This window comes from Halyomorpha halys, unplaced genomic scaffold (assembly GCF_000696795.3).
Source record: "Halyomorpha halys isolate HHAL.00 unplaced genomic scaffold, Hhal_1.1 Scaffold920.1, whole genome shotgun sequence".
In the NCBI taxonomy this organism is placed as follows: domain Eukaryota; kingdom Metazoa; phylum Arthropoda; class Insecta; order Hemiptera; family Pentatomidae; genus Halyomorpha; species Halyomorpha halys.
In genome coordinates, this window is record NW_027114350.1 from 254,382 (window position 1) to 271,966 (window position 17,585).

At 34.4% G+C, this 17,585-nt stretch overlaps 1 protein-coding gene across 4 annotated transcripts in view; it reads left to right on the forward strand.

The window, feature by feature from the left end:
* Positions 1-17,585, forward strand: part of LOC106687166 (protein FAM13A) — a 92,800-nt gene that overhangs the window by 9,348 nt on the left and 65,867 nt on the right. Inside the window, exon 1 of one of the 4 annotated variants that reach the window (XM_067051556.1) lies at positions 5,913-6,047. The exons of the other annotated variants lie outside the window; for them this stretch is intronic. The gene's annotated coding sequence lies outside the window, so the exon portion shown is untranslated. Of the gene's footprint in view, positions 1-5,912; positions 6,048-17,585 lie in introns of those variants that run through there. 4 annotated transcript variants of the gene reach the window in all.

A 17,585-nucleotide genomic window follows, 5' to 3' on the forward strand; every position in this document is an offset into this window, starting at 1 on the left:
AGATCATTCATCACTATTACCTATTGCCCACAACTGTATGGCAGATTGTAATATCTATCAATAAATAAATCTATCAGTTTAAAAAAAAAAAAAAAAATTGTCATTTGGTCTAAACTCTAATATCTTGCTTCACTTTTCATAAACTAAGATAGCTAATTTCGACAGTTAAAAGAATGAAAGAGATTTCTTATAAGACAGTTTAGAGCAATGGTTCCCTAACTTTTTTAATGATGTGCAAATTAAATTCAATAATGTTTACTAAAACACAAATATAAAAGACACTTTCTGTATAGTATTTTACTTTTTATAAGTAATAATTAATAATATAAACCTGAATAAAAAATATATAACAATTACCACTACAACCCATGAAGGGGCTTTGGTTCAGTACTACAAGCACTCGTAATAATACATGAAGCATTTCTAAATTACATATTTATTGCTAAACGTAAATGACCTACAAGTGTTAAAAGTCATAGTCAAAGGAGTTAATAGTTTTGGCATTTTGTGTAAATGGATTCTATTCTAACTTTCTAAATCATTATATATTAGTGCCACGGCACCTATACGCTTGCGGTCCTCCAACATACGCTTGTGGCATCCCAGTTTGAGACCCGTGGGGTTAGCGTATGTATAAATAAAGGTAAATATACACCTAATGTTTTTAATTTACTTAAATTAGTATTTTCATATTAAATAGAAAAGCGGTATATTTAATTACATTTTTAGTTCTTAATGAATGTTTTGAATTTTAAGAAAAATTTAGCTTATCATTAATTTCACAGATTTAGGTTTAAAACCAGGGCTATGTTACTTTTACCTGAAAAATCATATCCAGAATTCAAGTTTGTGACCTCCAACTTTTTTTACAGAAATAAAAAAAAAGTAATTTTTTCTTTTTTTTTTCTTCTACCATGAAAACCTTCCAATCTTTTAGCAATATCAACCTAGAGTAAATTGTTTACTTATCGTTTAGGAGAACCCACACTTGGTTAAATGTGCTTCTTCAGTAAGGGATTTCATTTCAAAGTCCTAAAAATTCGCTTGTCTATGTTTTTTTCAGGATACTGATTACGAATTTAAACTTTATGACCATAATTATTTCTGGAAATCCAAAAAAATCTACTAGTCAAATATGGTCCAGAAAGAGGTCCTGGCAAAAAAACCTGACATAGTTGAAATTCGTGATCAGCATCCCAATAAAATTGATGAGCAAATTTTAGAACTTTTCTAAAACTTTTTAGACCTCTTTTTGGTTCCTATTTGATTTTACTACGTTCCGTTTTATAGTTTTGGCTCAAAACGAAGCGACTAAAAAATTAATTAGAATTAACATTTAAGGTAATACCCTCTTCTTTAATATAGCATAAATCTATATACTATACTATACATAGATACTTGGTTTTAAAGTTGTCAGGAAAGTAAAAGCTAATAATTTTGCTTTTATATTGTATTTCCGGAAAAAAAATTGAAGTCAAAAAGTTGAAATTCATAATTAGTGGCACGAAAAACGGAAAAGGCATATTTTCAGGACTTCCTCATAATTTTCCATACCTGGACCCTGTTTGACTGAACCCCATTAGACTAAGAGCGGTTGTTCTTCAAAACATTCCCCGGAAAATGTAATATTATTAGCAAAGAATGGAAAGTATATACTCTTGCTTAATTTAGTGTAGGCTGATGTTACTCGAAAAAATATAAGATTTACTTGGTAGAAAAACCAATGTTTTTTTACTCTAAAAATTGGAGTTTACAAACTTGAAATTTTTTATTAGTCCCAAAAAACGTAAGTGAGAAAATTTTCAGAAATTCTGCAAAAATTTCCACTGAGGTTGGTAGACATCGTGGAACAAGATTAAGTTAATAAAAAAAGAAACACAATTTCTCTTGCAAGGTCATTTCCGAGCACTCAGCTTGTTCATATCATTGCAATTAATCCTATGACATTTAATAAAAAAATCGTGATTTCATGCCATGACGTTTTTGTATTGAATGAGCGATATGGCAATGCCCTGATTTCTGACGAATATAAATTATATCATTACGATTAGAGTTGAATAATTGTTTTACAAGTATAGCTCATAAGAGGTATGATTTAGAAGTATCTAGAATTCTCTTTGCGTAGTCTCATTTCCTTTAGATGTAAAGTAGTTTCAGAGCTTGACTATATTTGTAGTGATAAATTAATGCGGGGATACGGTTTCGTATATGACTGTTATCATAATGTAGAAACTATTTGAATAACTTTCAAATTCTTTCATGAAAGATTAATTTATGTTTATTAGTATTGATAACCATTTCGTTAACTTAAATTTGATAGTAGTGAGTGAATGCAAAACGTCGAGTAACAGGATTAAAATTATTTCATACAATCATATGCATTCTAAGCATTTCTATCAAGACTAAAGTTACCTAAAATATAATAATTTAGCAACCCATGATTTCTTAGAAATGTAAAGTGGAACTTGTCATGAATTTCATCATATTATTGTTAATTATGCCTTCCAAGAAACAGCATCACTATCAGTTAACTGGAAATGTGCTGCTTTCAATTGCTGTAATACTTAATAAGCGAGGTTTATTGTGCATTCAATTGTAAATATTCTACAACAAATTTTTTTTTCTTTGATCTCCCAATAATAAGTAAATTAATATACGAACAGTCGGTCCGTGATAAGTCTGTATGTATATAAGTGATAATGCAATGATGACTTGTTTTATTTTGAATTTTCAAAAGTCTATTTTTCTCTTGTAAAAAAGTGAATTAAATGAACAGTGAGTCCGAGTTTAAAGTTAAAGTTAGCACTTTTTCAATTAATTGTTTTCAATAAAAGAAATCATCATTTCTACATTTTGATTGTATATTTATTATTACAATTTTATGTTATATTATTTTTTATTTATTTATTGTCGTACGAATGAGATGATTGTAATCAAACTAAAAACTAATTTGTGATATAATTAGAAAGTTAAAAATATTTACTGGATGAATAAATAGTCACAAATTATATATACATATATATTTTTTTCTTCGAATTGGATTATCAGGAATAAAGTGAATAAAGCCATAGAGAAAGTATATGTGACTCGAACTACGTAAAAAGAGAAGTAAAACATTGATTATTATTATTATGGCACTACAGTCCTGGAAGAACCCGTGCCTCCTCCACAACAGGCAACCAATCTACACCGTCTCTTGTTTTCTCCTTCCATCTGCCAACCTTCAAGAGCTTCAAATCCTCTTCCACATCATCCAGCCATCTGATCCGGGGACGTCCTTTATTTCTGTTTTCCATCTGGTTTGCCATAAACCATCTTTTTGGGTATCCTTTCATCGGGCATTCTCTCAACGTGTCAATCTTATTCTTGCTCTTTTAATTAACGCCACGATGCTGGGTTCCCCGTACAGATTTATTAGTTCCTTATTCCTTCTTCTTCTCTAAACTCCACTCTCCGAGACTCCTCACCATATTCTTCTCAATACCTTTCTCTCTCAGGAGTTGAGCATCTGTTTTGCTTTTCTTGTCTAGGGTCATGTTTTTCCCCCATAGATCACTGATGGCCTCACGGTGGTTTTGTAAATGACTACTCTCATCCTTTTTAGAGAGAGCTCTAACATTTAGTATTTTCTGCATTGAGAAATAACATCTATTTCCTGCTGCTATCCTGGGTTCTATTTATCTCTCTACTTTGTTATCATCTGTAACCAGGCTTCCAAGGTACTTAAACTGGTTTACAGAACTGAAACTGTGGTCTCTGAACGTCGCTTTGTTATTCTCTTCCTTATCCTTTCTTGAGCTTGTCATGTACACCGTCCTGTCCTCATTCACCTTAAGGCCCAATTCATGGGCTGCTGCTTCGAATTCATGGAATTTTCCTTTTAATGCTGCTCGGGTTATGGCGGCAATGACTACATCATCTGCATATGCTAAATGTTGAGACAGTCAATTGTAAATGATTCCTCCTGGATTAGTTCTGATCGAACGAATAGCTACTTCTAATGCTGTATTAAATAGAAGAGGAACCAGAGGATCCCCCTGTCTCAAGCCTTTCTCCACAGAAAATTCCTGGGACAGCGAATTTCTAAGATTAACTTAGCAGGTAGTGTTCATTAGTATCATTTTTACCAGCCTGACTAGTTATACCATTGATATTTTCTTAAAATATCCGACGTCAAACAAATTTTTTTTTGTGACTTTAGATGACTCTTCGTTGAGTTATTTGGGAAAAAGTGCCTTACTTTTGAAAAAAAAATCCTTTCCTTTTTGCGTAGTTAAATAGTACAATTCAGATAGTAGTTATGAATTATTTATCAATTAATTTTGTAGTTTTTTTTTTTTTGCATTGTTTCGATTCATAGTTCAATGACATAAACAATCAGTTTAGGTTTTATATTTTAGTTCTTGTTTGCTTTTTGAGTATCATGTTCCACATCTTGATTTGGCCATAGGTTTCTTTTCTTCTTCTTGGTATGGTACTGTGGAAAAGTCAATGCTTTAGCATTCCTTACTATAAAAGGCACCAGCTGGGCCGTTTGCACAAGCAAAACGGAGCTGGTTTTTTTGTTATGGGAACAACAAAATTAACAGTTGGCTGGTGATTGCTAAACTAATTTAAATTGTTAAAAAAATATTGCAAAGATATTTTAATTTCTTTAAAGGACAAAAGAAGCGACCTTGATTAACGAGGCATCCTTCTTTTATTTTAATGGCCTTAGTTTCAACTGGTCATGTTTTTAGTTTTCAGTTTCAAATACCGTTAGATTCTTTTTCGATTTACGCACTGTTACCTATAACATTAGTACTGTTTAAGATTTAATTATTTATCCTACATGAAAATTAGTTTCATCATAGAGCTACAATTGGAGTTAATTTCTCAACAAATTAGTTTGTTCTGCATACAACAAAAATATGGCATTGGAAAAGGTTTACTGATACTGTTATTGGTGAGGAACTAGTCTTACTTTTTGCCAACTGCTTTGCCGCCCGGTTTTAATGAGTAGGAGTGTCAAGATTCATTTCGCGGGACCACTACAAAATAAATATTGTCTGACGTAGGTGAGGTTTGAACTTATATCATAGGCCACCGTGATCTCTACTGTTTTCGTAAGAAAGTGTTAAAAAAACCTTAAGGTTAGAGGTATCAAGAAATTAAGAGCGCTACATTCTCTCTTTGGATGTAACTAGAATTTCAAATTCACGTTATGCGGTTAGGTATAGGTACCTAATGTATCGTTATAGAGATATATTTGTTTTTGAAGCATTTTCAAAAATATATTCACTCTAACATCTGCCAAGTTTTGTTTTAAAGTCCTTCTGTTTTATTTTCGACTGATCATGCCTCCTCTAGGAATAACATGTAATTTAAAGTTTATTTGTTCTGGCAAGGAATGGGCTTTTTGGAACAATCAGGTGCCGTTTTGTAAGGCTTTCTCGTGATAGAGAAATTGGATGGCTGTGTGTTCTAATTGAAATTATATATTCTCATTTACTCATATATACTGTACAACCTTACTTTACTTTACTTTCAAATTGAAGCCAAACAAATATGAAATTCTATACCTTGAAAACATATGAAATAATTTAATTGAGTATAATTTAGCCTGGATAGAATTCAATTATTTCTAATTTTATCGTTATTTTAGGCTCTACTTCATATTAGTATTCCGAAATATTCAGTATTCATAAAAAATACTTCTGAAATATGCAGTAGTGTAGTGCATAATGTTTAAATGCATGCTATTTATAACTTCGTCCGGTTCATTAGAGGGTTGTAATTATTGTGGTGATGGATCAGTTTGTCGTAATGGTTCCTATTGTAGCTCCAAGCCAGCTCATCATTCACTCAATAGAACGGCGCAAACAAGTGGCGATTGTCTTATAATTGTGGCGGTCTGGTTTCTACCCATCCCAGTAGTTTAGCACGTCCAGTGGCTGAAGTAGAGCTATGTGGAACTGAATTGCTACGCAGGTCCTTCTGTTAGCAATTGATAATTGTATGTATATAGATCTCGAGGACTTTCTGGGTTTGCCATGTTTCCTAACAAGGTAATGTTATTGTAAACTGAGTATTATTATTCATAAATGCTGATGTTGTAACTTCTGTCGTTAACTCTGTTAAGCTGTTTGAAAAATGAATTATTCATTTTTTCTGTATGATAATTATTGACAAAAATTAATTTCGTATTTTTTCATGAAAACAAAATTTGTAGAAAGTTATGAAAATGAAGTAATTATATACACATTTATATTTGATAGATTATCATTATCTTTGGCGACTTTATATGTTAGTAATATGCTCCAACCTTTCCTATCTGTGTACAAAATAATTTTTTGATTTATTTATTTACAATTTTTATCTGTTACATTTTCGGTCTCTGAATTGAAAGGTTTAACTGCACAACTCACATTCTCCACATCAAACAGTTTTATAATAAACATGAAAATCCTGTAATTTAAATAAAGCAAGGTTTTTAAACGTGATTTTTTTATTTATTTATTTTTATTTTCTGAAAATATATAACATTTTATTTATTTTATTTATTAAGTGATCAAAGTGACAAAATTTCATTTTTATACAATGAAATTTTTGTATTGTAACACACAATTTTAAATTTCCATAAATAAATACATATATTTGAAAAATAAGTGTATAATTTATAGAACTGTCTTTATACTTATGTGTAAATTATTATTTTGCCGGAATAAATGAAATTAATTTTTTACTTTTTTTAAATGGTAGTCTTAAAAACAAGAAGTACCGTTGAAATGTTGTAAATTCGTAATGCAATAGGGCACAGTTATTTTGTCATAACGTGAAAGATTAATGAAACCTCTTCCTGGAACTTACCAATAATCTTTTCTGTTCATTGGTAGCCTTGACATAAAATGAAGACGTTCACACCCATTGGCTGACAATGGGACAAAGGATATTGTGCCTAAAGTGTTACGGTCGGAAACTTCCGCTTGGGCTATTAATTTTGCCAAGTGCTAATCAGGGTTTCACTAAAATTTATTTAAATCTGTTTACCCTAAATCTTTAACTGGATGGTTCAAGTAAACAAAATAGCAGAAAAACTATTTATTAGTTACTAACGTTCCCCGCTCCACTTTGCAGAGCTTCATCAGCACTGAATGAAAACAAAACATTGTAAATTTTGACAAGACTATCAGAATATACATAGAATGTTATACAAAAATATATACGGGATGGCCAGGCACAATATCAGCGGTAATCCTAACTCCCCTCGTAAACAAACACGCAAAGTGTATATAAGAGGAATTAAAAGGAAAAATAAAACATTAAAGTATTAAGACTCATAATACCTATGCTCCGATTATAACCCCTCCCTGCCAGTTTACGAACAATTCCTCGTAAACTCCAAAAATAAGATAAAAATAAAATACCATTATATATGTATATTACAAAACAAAAACTAGATAGGCTCACTTTGACAAAAACTTAACATAACATTTTGCTATTTACACAATTTTTCTATCTACATAGTAAGCCTATTTACTCTTATCTTCAACTCACACTTTTTCCTATTTACACTCCGATACTACGACACATTAAACAAAACAAAAAAAAAACGGAAATCTGTATACCTGAGTTTAGTGAGAAGGCACTCCAGGTGTCTCCAGAGCTGTTATTGCTGGGAACCTTAATTGTTATACATGAACCGTCCGCCTCTTTCTCGGTTCTTGTATACTCTCGATTGTTACCACGTTATGTTCCCGAATTGTTATCACCCGGAATGGCCCCTCATAGCGCCGAGATTCCTTGCTCCTATTGGACCCTAATCGGCGGTACACAACAGTCCCAATTTTAATGTCTCCCATCACATCGCGAAGGTTAAATTTTGTCGTTCCACTCGCCGACGTTTTTCCCTCTCTATTCGCCCTCTCGCTTTTTCCCACAACTTCCGCATGACCACCCCGTGATTCACAAATTCCCCATCCGCCTCCGTCATGTCCATAAAGTTCCTACGTCTCCCTTGCAGGCCAAAGAGAACTTCAAAAGGTGAAAACCCCATAGTGGTATGGATGGAGTGGTTATACGCGGCTACCCCCCTTACCATTGCCTCCGGCTCCTTTGTCCGCATGATACACCCGCAAATGATCACTCAGAGTGCTATGCAGTCTTTCTATATCCCCTCTACTTTTAGGATGACCTGGGGTGTTAATATGCTAATCTACTTCTAAAGTCTTCATCTCTCCCCTGATTGTGGCATTATCGAATTCTCGACCTCCGTTGGAAGAAATTCGCCTTGGGACCCCATAAAATTGAAAATGTTCTAAGCGCGACTATTCAGCTGACCTTTCTTGGACCTGATGTACCATGGCCACTTTACTAAAGTAAGGACCGTTATCCACTTGAAACCTTTCCATGTAAATGAGTGGATCTGGATGTCACTCAGTGGTTCCAATGCAGTCGGTGTTTCCTCTTGCACTGCCTTCGGCGGTCGTACTTCGTACTCAGGCATATATCACAACCTCCTATAACCTCCTGGACCGTCTTCTTCATCCTACTAGCACTATCTAACTAGCATCCGTAGTGATCGTAAACTGTCTGATAAAATATGGGAAGCCAGTACCGGTTCTCGCTGCAAACTTTCCACACACCGTTTGATGTTATTTTCCATGGCCGGCTTTACGACTATACGGCTATCCTTTATTAGGAGATTGTTAAGAGGGACCAAATGCTCCGCCATCTCCGGTACGGAACGTCGGTAATAATTAAGAGCCCCCAACAACCGCCTGATCCCTTTTACATCTCTGGGGACTGCCATTCGTTGAAGTGGCCCCACTTTGGAACATCGGGTTTAACACTGTCTTTCGAGATGATGTGTTCCAGGAAGCCGATCTCCTCCTGACCCAACGACGATTTTTCTCGAACAATTTGAGTCCAAACTGCCGAATTCTGTTTAATACGGTCTCCAGATGTGCTTTGAGTTCCCACTCCGATTTACTGAAAACCAATAAATCGTCCATGTACACTTGACACATGGACTCGTCTATTCCCTTAAGAAATTCGTCCATAAGTCTCTGAAAAGTGATGGGGGCATTCTTCAGTCCAAACGGCATTCGCGTAAAATCGTAGTGGTCACGTTCGAACATAAATGCCGTATTCGGTTGGTTTCTTGGATGCATCCTTATTTGATGATACCCAGCCTTGAAGTCGAGAGTGCTAAATATCGTTGATCCACCCAACCTATCCAGGATATCGTCCAACCTGGGAATAGGATATCGGTCATCCACCATATTCTCGTTTAATTTTCGATAGTCGATGACTACTCGGTGCTTCTCCTTTTGCTCCTCCGCTACGGCCTTCTTTTTAACCGCCCATAAGGGACTATTGTAGGGCGAAGTGCTATTGACAATTCCTTGTTCCCTTAAATTATCGATTTCCTCCCGTATGTGCTCACGCAATGCCTGCGGGTATCGACGTTCCTTTACGTAGGTCACCTTTTCTCGCTTTAATTCAATTTCGTACACCGTCTCCCCCGTACGCTACCATCCTTCTCTAGTCCCTGACACTGTATGATTAATTTACACTTACATACCTTCACCTGGGGTGTCTCCTCTCCTCCTCTCAGCTTCTCCAACGCTGCACTGCACAATATGGTGTTTGAACTCCCGGTGTCGATAAGGCACCGCACTCCTCCCACGCAGATGATAGACAGACCGCCACGCTTTCCTTCAACACTGCAACTCACCAACATGCGGCCGTCTCTCCCCTGGTACGCACCTCAGATTTCTTCTTGACTTCTTTCCTTCATCCTCCGCTCGCCTCCCTCCTCTTCCTACTTTTTCGAACCCAACCTCCCTCCAACTCTGTCTCCGATGTCTCAGATGTTTCGGTCGATTCTGTCTCCGATCGTATGCTCTCCTTAGGATTCTTCTTCTCCGCACTCTCTGGCCGTTCACCTCCATTGGTTCGCCCTGGTTCGTATTCCTCCTCCTGAATATATACGGTCAATGCCTCGCTATATGCCCTTCATTCCCGCACTAATAGGATTTTGTACGAGGGCACAGTGCCACCAGGTGCCCAGTCCTGCCACAACCATGGCGTCTCCGGTCCTCTCTCCTTAAGCTACCCTTCGGCTTGCTGCCTTGGTTCGGTCGCCTTTCTCCGGTCCCACTTCTTTCCCTTCCGCTATCTCGGAACTCTCTCCTTCTCCACGAGCTTGGTGCAGCTTTCGGTCGGCTGTACGAGACCCTTGTCCAGCCTCTTCGACTCCCATTCCAGCTTCCTCTTCTCTTGCGCTGGCGTCCATCATCTCTTGCGCACAGTCCATAAAAGTGCGATTTCTGGGCAAGCCCTCTCGTTTCTCTGTCTCCCTGGCTAACTGCACTTTCAGAATGGTGGACAGAAATTCCATATTCCACATTTCCATCGGTAGTGGCGGAAGCCCCTGCTCTTGTGATTCCACCATTGTCGTTGCCGGAGGATTTTCTGGCACTAAGGACTTAAATAAGCGCTTAAAAAAAACAGGAGAAAAAAATACAGTTCCGGTATTGCGTTCGTCTTACACAATCTGAAAGATCCCGGGTTTCGGCACCAGTTATGAAAAGTCAGAACTGTAACTTCAAAAAAAGGAAAATATGGACACGAAATGAACCGCATAAGCTTAACTAAGATACTGATTTATTCTACTGTGTAATCCTCTATATATACAATCTAGCTTGTTGACATGGGGAGTTTAAGTATTAAGACTCATAATACCTATGCTCCAATTATAACTTTTCCTCACTCTATCGTTCTTTTAATTTGACCATATTTGTTACTACTTCTATTAATTATTATTTCAGTAATTATTAATTATTACTCTACATGGCATTTTCAATTTTATCATTCAATACTATGCTTACTATTTATTAATGTTCTATTTCTTTATTTCTGTATTGTTATCGTGTTATCATATTTAACATTACGATGTTAGTATCTTATTTTCATTTAGCGTTGTTGAAGCACGACACGTTCCTGTAAACGTTGGTTACTATTAAATAGTTCTATCTCCTTTGTATCTGTTTTGTACATTTTTTTTTACCGCCACCCGAACCATCTTCCTATAATTAATTACAAAAGACCAACTAATCATCTTCCTAGAAAACAAATTGAAGAAGCCAAGATCAGTTTGAATTTTTAATAGAGAATGGAATTTGTTCGCGGATTAATTATTACGACGTTAAAATTCCTACTCTATAACTTGTATTTAGCCCAAATCAGGTCTTAATAACAATAAAAAGACCCGTATCAATCACCATTCAGCAAGACTAGTGCAACCTTGGTATAGAAGAGCTCTTAGTAAATTTCACATCACTAGGATTTGGATTATATGTGTATAAGCTAAGACTATTCCAGATCGAAATGACTAAAAAAGGAAAAGGGGTATTTGATACAATACACTTGATGGCTTGTTCACTACTAACTTCACTTCCGATCCATCTAAAACATAAAATAAAACATGAATTAGTAAATTTCATCTCGTATATGTTACATAAATCAAATTAGATACAATCTTTTTCTACCGTTGGTACTTGAAGATATACAGTGAAATAATTAGCTGAGGTTTAATGAGTCCATTCTGTGAGAATTAAAAATTGGTCTACTAAAATATTTGGAGGTGAGGGGCCCCGCTCCTAACTTCATAGGCGGACCCCGTCCGTTTATATAGACATCACCAGAGGAATTATCATATACAAAACTTGATTGTAGAACTATTTCACTGTATTGGGAAAAAGTATTCAAAGGAATTGATGTTTCAGTAGTAGGTTCAATCGAGAACGTTTGTGCTGCAGTGTTTAATAAGATATTTTATAAGGCACATCCTTGAGGGAAAGGAATTCTAAGAACAACTGAAGTTTCGACGAAGAAATGTTCATCTCCGATGAGTATCAAGCTGGTTTATTAATGAGTTAATGGAAAAAGAATCTGAATTAGCATTTCAATGGACCTTAAGCCACTGTGGGCTCACGAAATATCGGATCGCATTGCCTAAGGAGGACCAAATATTTGAAAGATCCTTTGCACCCTGCCTTAAAAATTTGCATTATGTGTTAAGGGAAAAGTAAATAAAATGATGGAATTATTTTATTTTTAATAAATGATCGAAAACAGTGATGTCAGCTTACAAATCATGAATATTGCATAAACAAGCATAACATCCTAGACAATCTGTCGCCCTCTTGAGGATATAACTTGGTCTACCAGCAATATACATAACCTACTTCGTGCAGTATGTCTAGCGTATCTTTATACCAAGAAGAAAAATTTGCTGCATTGCGCGCATCACACAACTTTCAGTTATCGTCTTACATACGATCCAACGTATTGTGTAGATAGTAGTATTGCTCTAGCTATTTTTGTGATTATCGAAGCTAGAATAGGTGAAAATTATGAACAAATATTTATTTTGCTCTTGCGATGAAATTTCTATTTTAGAGTTTCTCGAGGTGGGAGTAACAAGTATAAATTGCATACCTGAAAAGAAAACGACGACGAAGTCGTAATGCGATCGGGAATATTCAGGTGGTCTGGGTTTTCCTCGTCCTAATTGAACCCCTTTGTTTTTTCTTTATTTCTCCGTTATTCATAAAATTCTTTAGTATTTTGTATTTATTCTTTGAGAGTATTGTATATATTTAACTTATCAGAAGAATGTCTCGGATTCCATTTTGTTCCTTTATTCCTAAAGCGTTCTACTGATAGAGTATGTTCTTGCAATCCTTCGTGATGTATCTCTTTTTGAATGATTTTAGGACTATTATTTTTTTCACTTGTTTACAAACGAGGCATCTCAATTTTCCAAGTATTCAGGAGAATAAAGCTTACCATGTAATCACACATTCTTAAACATCGATTTTGAGCCGTTTGAGATAGTTTTGACTATATCCCATCGAAAAATCTTTGAAAAACTGTTTTTACTGATTTAAAAAAATAAAATAGAGCTATTTCATTTTAAATGTTCTTCACTCAGCTTTGGAATGAGGAGTTTATCTATAAAAACATAGACCACCATCTTATATTTTTACTTTCACTTCTCACAAAATATCTTTGTATTTGTCTATCTTTAGAGTTTATCTCAAAAATAGAACGTCGCAAGATTATGAAATTACACGTTTAAGGCGAGTATATGCCTTCGAGATTAACGAAACTTTTTCTACGAAATGGTTGGGCCGAAAGGGCCACTTATAATATTATAAATTTTTTTTCAACAACGGTTTGAACGATTTTGATGAAACTCATGAACATGTCAACGTACAATCTTTTGGTCTGTAACATCAGACATGTCTTACCCTCATTCAAACCTTACAATAATAATTAATATGAAAGTGCTGAATTAAAAAAAATAAATAAATAAGCTTCCTTGAAAATACCTTTAATCTTATTTATTTGAAATAATTAACCGAATATATAATGAGTGGAAAAGTCAAGAAAATTAGTTTCTGAATTACTTATTTTATCTAAATTTTTCTGCTGCTAATTTGGAGAATTATTGAGTTTTTTTTTTTATTAAAGTCGCTAACTGAGAAGTATTACATTGTCCGGGAAACTGCAAAATGAAACAATGCAATCAATGATAAATTAAAAAGTGGTTTATAGAGATTTTGATATATCGGAATATTTATGCGATTAGAAGATAAATCACATTGTAAATGAATTACTTCCCCTCTCCTTGCAGACGAAGTAAGAAAATTCTTCATCTTCAAATGCAATTTTTATATCTTACATTTGATATATATTTTGTAATAATAAGATTGCGTTGCAGATCTTCGGGAATAAAATAAAATTTAAAAAGTCGTTGTACGCCTTTTTTGAGCCTTTCCAATCCGTTTTGGAATGTGGCTGTCGAACATTTTCATGTGACAGTTGTAATTAAATTTTCAAAAATGGTATTTTTTCGCGGTTTTTAATGTTTTCCATTAAAAATTGTATCATTGTATACAAATTTATCACCAACTAGTATGGCAGAAACAGGTTAGATTTAGTAGAACATTTCGAAATAGAAAACATTCGAAATTCAAAACACCTATTTTTAAGGGTGGAACATAAGTATAAATGAGGATTTTAAAATTGTCTAATGCACGCAATACCCTAAACCTATTTCATCTACTCTCTGATGTGTACTACTTTATAGCCCTATTAAAATGTATTTTCCTATTTCAATAATTTTACTAGACTCTGTTTTGTAAAATGTTGATTTATAATAGCCATTTAGCTAAAAGTCACATCACCGACATATGGGGCCTGGTAGGCTTCCTTTGGAGCCCATAATCCGGATATTTCACTTAACTCGTGTCATTTAGTTCTCAAACTAAAATATAATAGGTATAGAAAAATTTATCGGTATTTGACGTAGATGATTTTAAGGTATCTTTCTTTTTTGTTTTATCTGATATGAGATCTCCTACACTGTTTTATTATTAACTATTACAACTGTAGCACCTCCTCATGGGCTTGTCGTAAGATATTGATTGATTTATTAATCTTTTACTAGAATCTTGTTTCTAAAATGTTAATTTTTAATAGTCAGTTAGCTAAAAGTCACATCACCGACTTATGAGGCCTAGTGTGCTTCCTTTGGAGCCCATAATCTGGATATTACATTTGGACTTGTGCCAATTAATTCCCCGTCGACGCACGTTCCATATTGTAATAAATTCTTGATGTATTCAATATCAGAAGAGAAATGATCATAAGAATAATTATTAAACTGTATAATCCTGTAGTTTCTGACTTTGAACTGTGGGAGAGGTGAGGTATGGTCCAGACCTGCAGTATTGTGGTAGGGTAGGAAGCAGTTATCGCAGTCCCCTTACACTCTCAATAGCCTTGACCTCCAACCGTACTCCGTTCTACTTCGTCATCTGCGGTCTCATCATTCTAAAAGATCTTTTGCAGGCGGGTTTGGGTTCAACATGTACAGAACTTGCATATTATATAATATCATTACGTTATTGTGTGATTCAATATAATTTTCGACCATCTCTTTTATGTATCTTTAAACCAGAATTCCATTAGAGAAGTACGTTTTTTCGAACTGATTAGATTTGGACCGGGATTACTAATCACATGAACTATGTAGCTACTCACTTGAAGAATTTTCCATGTTTTTGAAAAATATATTTTAATTTCGGGAATCTATTGAATAAAAATTGATGAAGAAGCAGTAAAATCATGGATAGAATAACCAGCGAGTTCTGATACAATGCTAATTCCATTTTTTATTATTTTTATCTTTCATATATTATAATGTCATTGTGAAGATCATGCTTTTTCTTATCAGCGGAACACTAATTAAATTTTTGGTGATAGCATCAATAATCATTATTGATAAAACCTGATGTCAAATATATGAAAGATCATCTGCGTTGGTGTTATTTCACGTTGGTACTTTTGCCATACTCATGCTGTGAGCTCATTGACAGGGTGTTGTGTCATCGAACTTAAGGACATAACTGCCACTCTCCTACGCACTGACACGAATAAGATTAATGTTCTAACCAGATCATGATGGATATCGGTGTACCAGAGGTGGCTCCTCTCTATCGCCTTCCAAGTCTTCACTTCTCTGTTCCAAGTGATCATTGATCATCTTTTCACAATCTGTTTTATTCATTTTTTTTTTTTTAATTTGAATGTGTATATAGAATACAGTGACCTCGAAGTTACAGTTTCCACTGGGTTCCTGGAGGACCAGGATATCGTACAGAGATTTCTGAAAGATTTAAAAAAAAAAAAAAAATTAAACTAATTTTTCTGACCTATAGCTCACAGAAACTTGTCTGGATCTTTCCTAAAACAATAGTGTTATATTTAACAACAATCTTCTTTGAGTACAGTGATACCAAAGAAGCAAAGAAGTCCATATATTGAAAAATGTCCCACAGGTTAGCTTATAATATAACGTCACCAAGAAGTCAAGGATGAGTTAACGATTCTGCTTAGTGAGGAGTCCCATAAGGGGAGAAAGGTCAACTGGCAAGAGAGTTTGAGCGTTTAGAAGCAAGGTTATTGCAAATATTGTTTGTCGTCGACAGTTGAGTGTTGACTCACCTAGTCACTCATTTTATACTACCTCCTTTCGTGAAGATTGGAAATAGAAGTAATTATTTTAGATAAAGTACAATTATTTACTTTACGAAAATTTGCTTAAAACATAGAGTAGTTTTGCGAAATAATGAATGTTTTTTTGGTAGTAGTATACGATAATCAATCCAACAGGACGAGTAGGCGTGTATTAACACTCACTTATAACCAATGTTCTACTGTTTTTATTTATCTTCTTTCTGGCCATTTCTGCCAAACGGAGGGGTTGTCATATATGTATGTCATATGTGTCTCCACACCAACCAGAGTTGGAAGGTCAAGTTTTCGTTCGTGCGGATGCCACGAATTAAAAGTCAACTCGCCCAGGCCAGAATAGAAATGGCACCGGTGAAATTTCTATGGTGACGTCTTAACATACTCGCTTACAACGGCATCTATTGTTGTGTTTTATAATTTAGTTCATTATTATTACTGCTTTAACGTAGCTGTCGACTTCTGCTCAACATGTTTGCTCAAAAGAAACGAAAGAACCCGCAACGAATCCTTTTCAGTTATAGTTGATCCTAAATTGCATAAATAATAATCATTTTATGGTTTTATGTTATAACTTATCATAATCGTGAATCATTTTCTTACTGTTTTTCAGAGAGTACACGTCCCCCTTCCATATCTAGTGACAGTTGAGAAGTTTTTTTTTTTTTTTTTGTTATTTATTTAATAGCAACTGCTTATATCCATAAGTGGTTGTTATACTTCCTATAAGACATTTTGTCTTCTTTCTAGTTGTGGATTATGCAAGTACCTAAACAAACATAAAATAATGTTGTTTATTTTTTTTTATCTTTAGTTTTATAATATTTTTAGTTTTATCTAACAATTATAGTAAATGCACTGATACTAATGGTTGCTGCAGAGGAGACAAGTTCAAATTGAAATAAATAAGACTAGTTTTATCTTTTATATTATAATGCGATTCTTTATGTATAAGGGTCATATTATTTCATTATTTGTAAGCATGCTCCTACATCTTCATGATCATTTCAACTTAATGAAAGCCTGATTTTCATTTTATGATTTTAAAAAATCTCTAAATTTAAATTCCTAAGCCAGTAGTATGTTCAACAAATACCTGCAGCACCATTATTGCTAAAGTATAATAAGATAAAGGATGGAAGTTAATAGCTATAATTTAATTTAAGCACTAATATTAATACTATAGGTTATAACTAGGGACCAGATTTTTACGCGGTGAAAAATTGAAAAGCATGCAGTAAAAAACCCGAAATACGATGAACTAGGCTAAGTCAAAGTGAGTTTCCAAAATCTATTATTCATTTTTTTTATTTAGCTTTTATTGCTCTGAGACCCTTAAATAAATAGATATATTGACTATCATATATTGATATATAATATTCTTGAGTGATCTATTAGATAATTTATTTGAATTCCTTTACCTGGCTATTTTCATTTTCCGATTGAATTACTTTCTGGTTCTTTCTGCGGCTTGGTCCATTTGCCTTTCACTACCG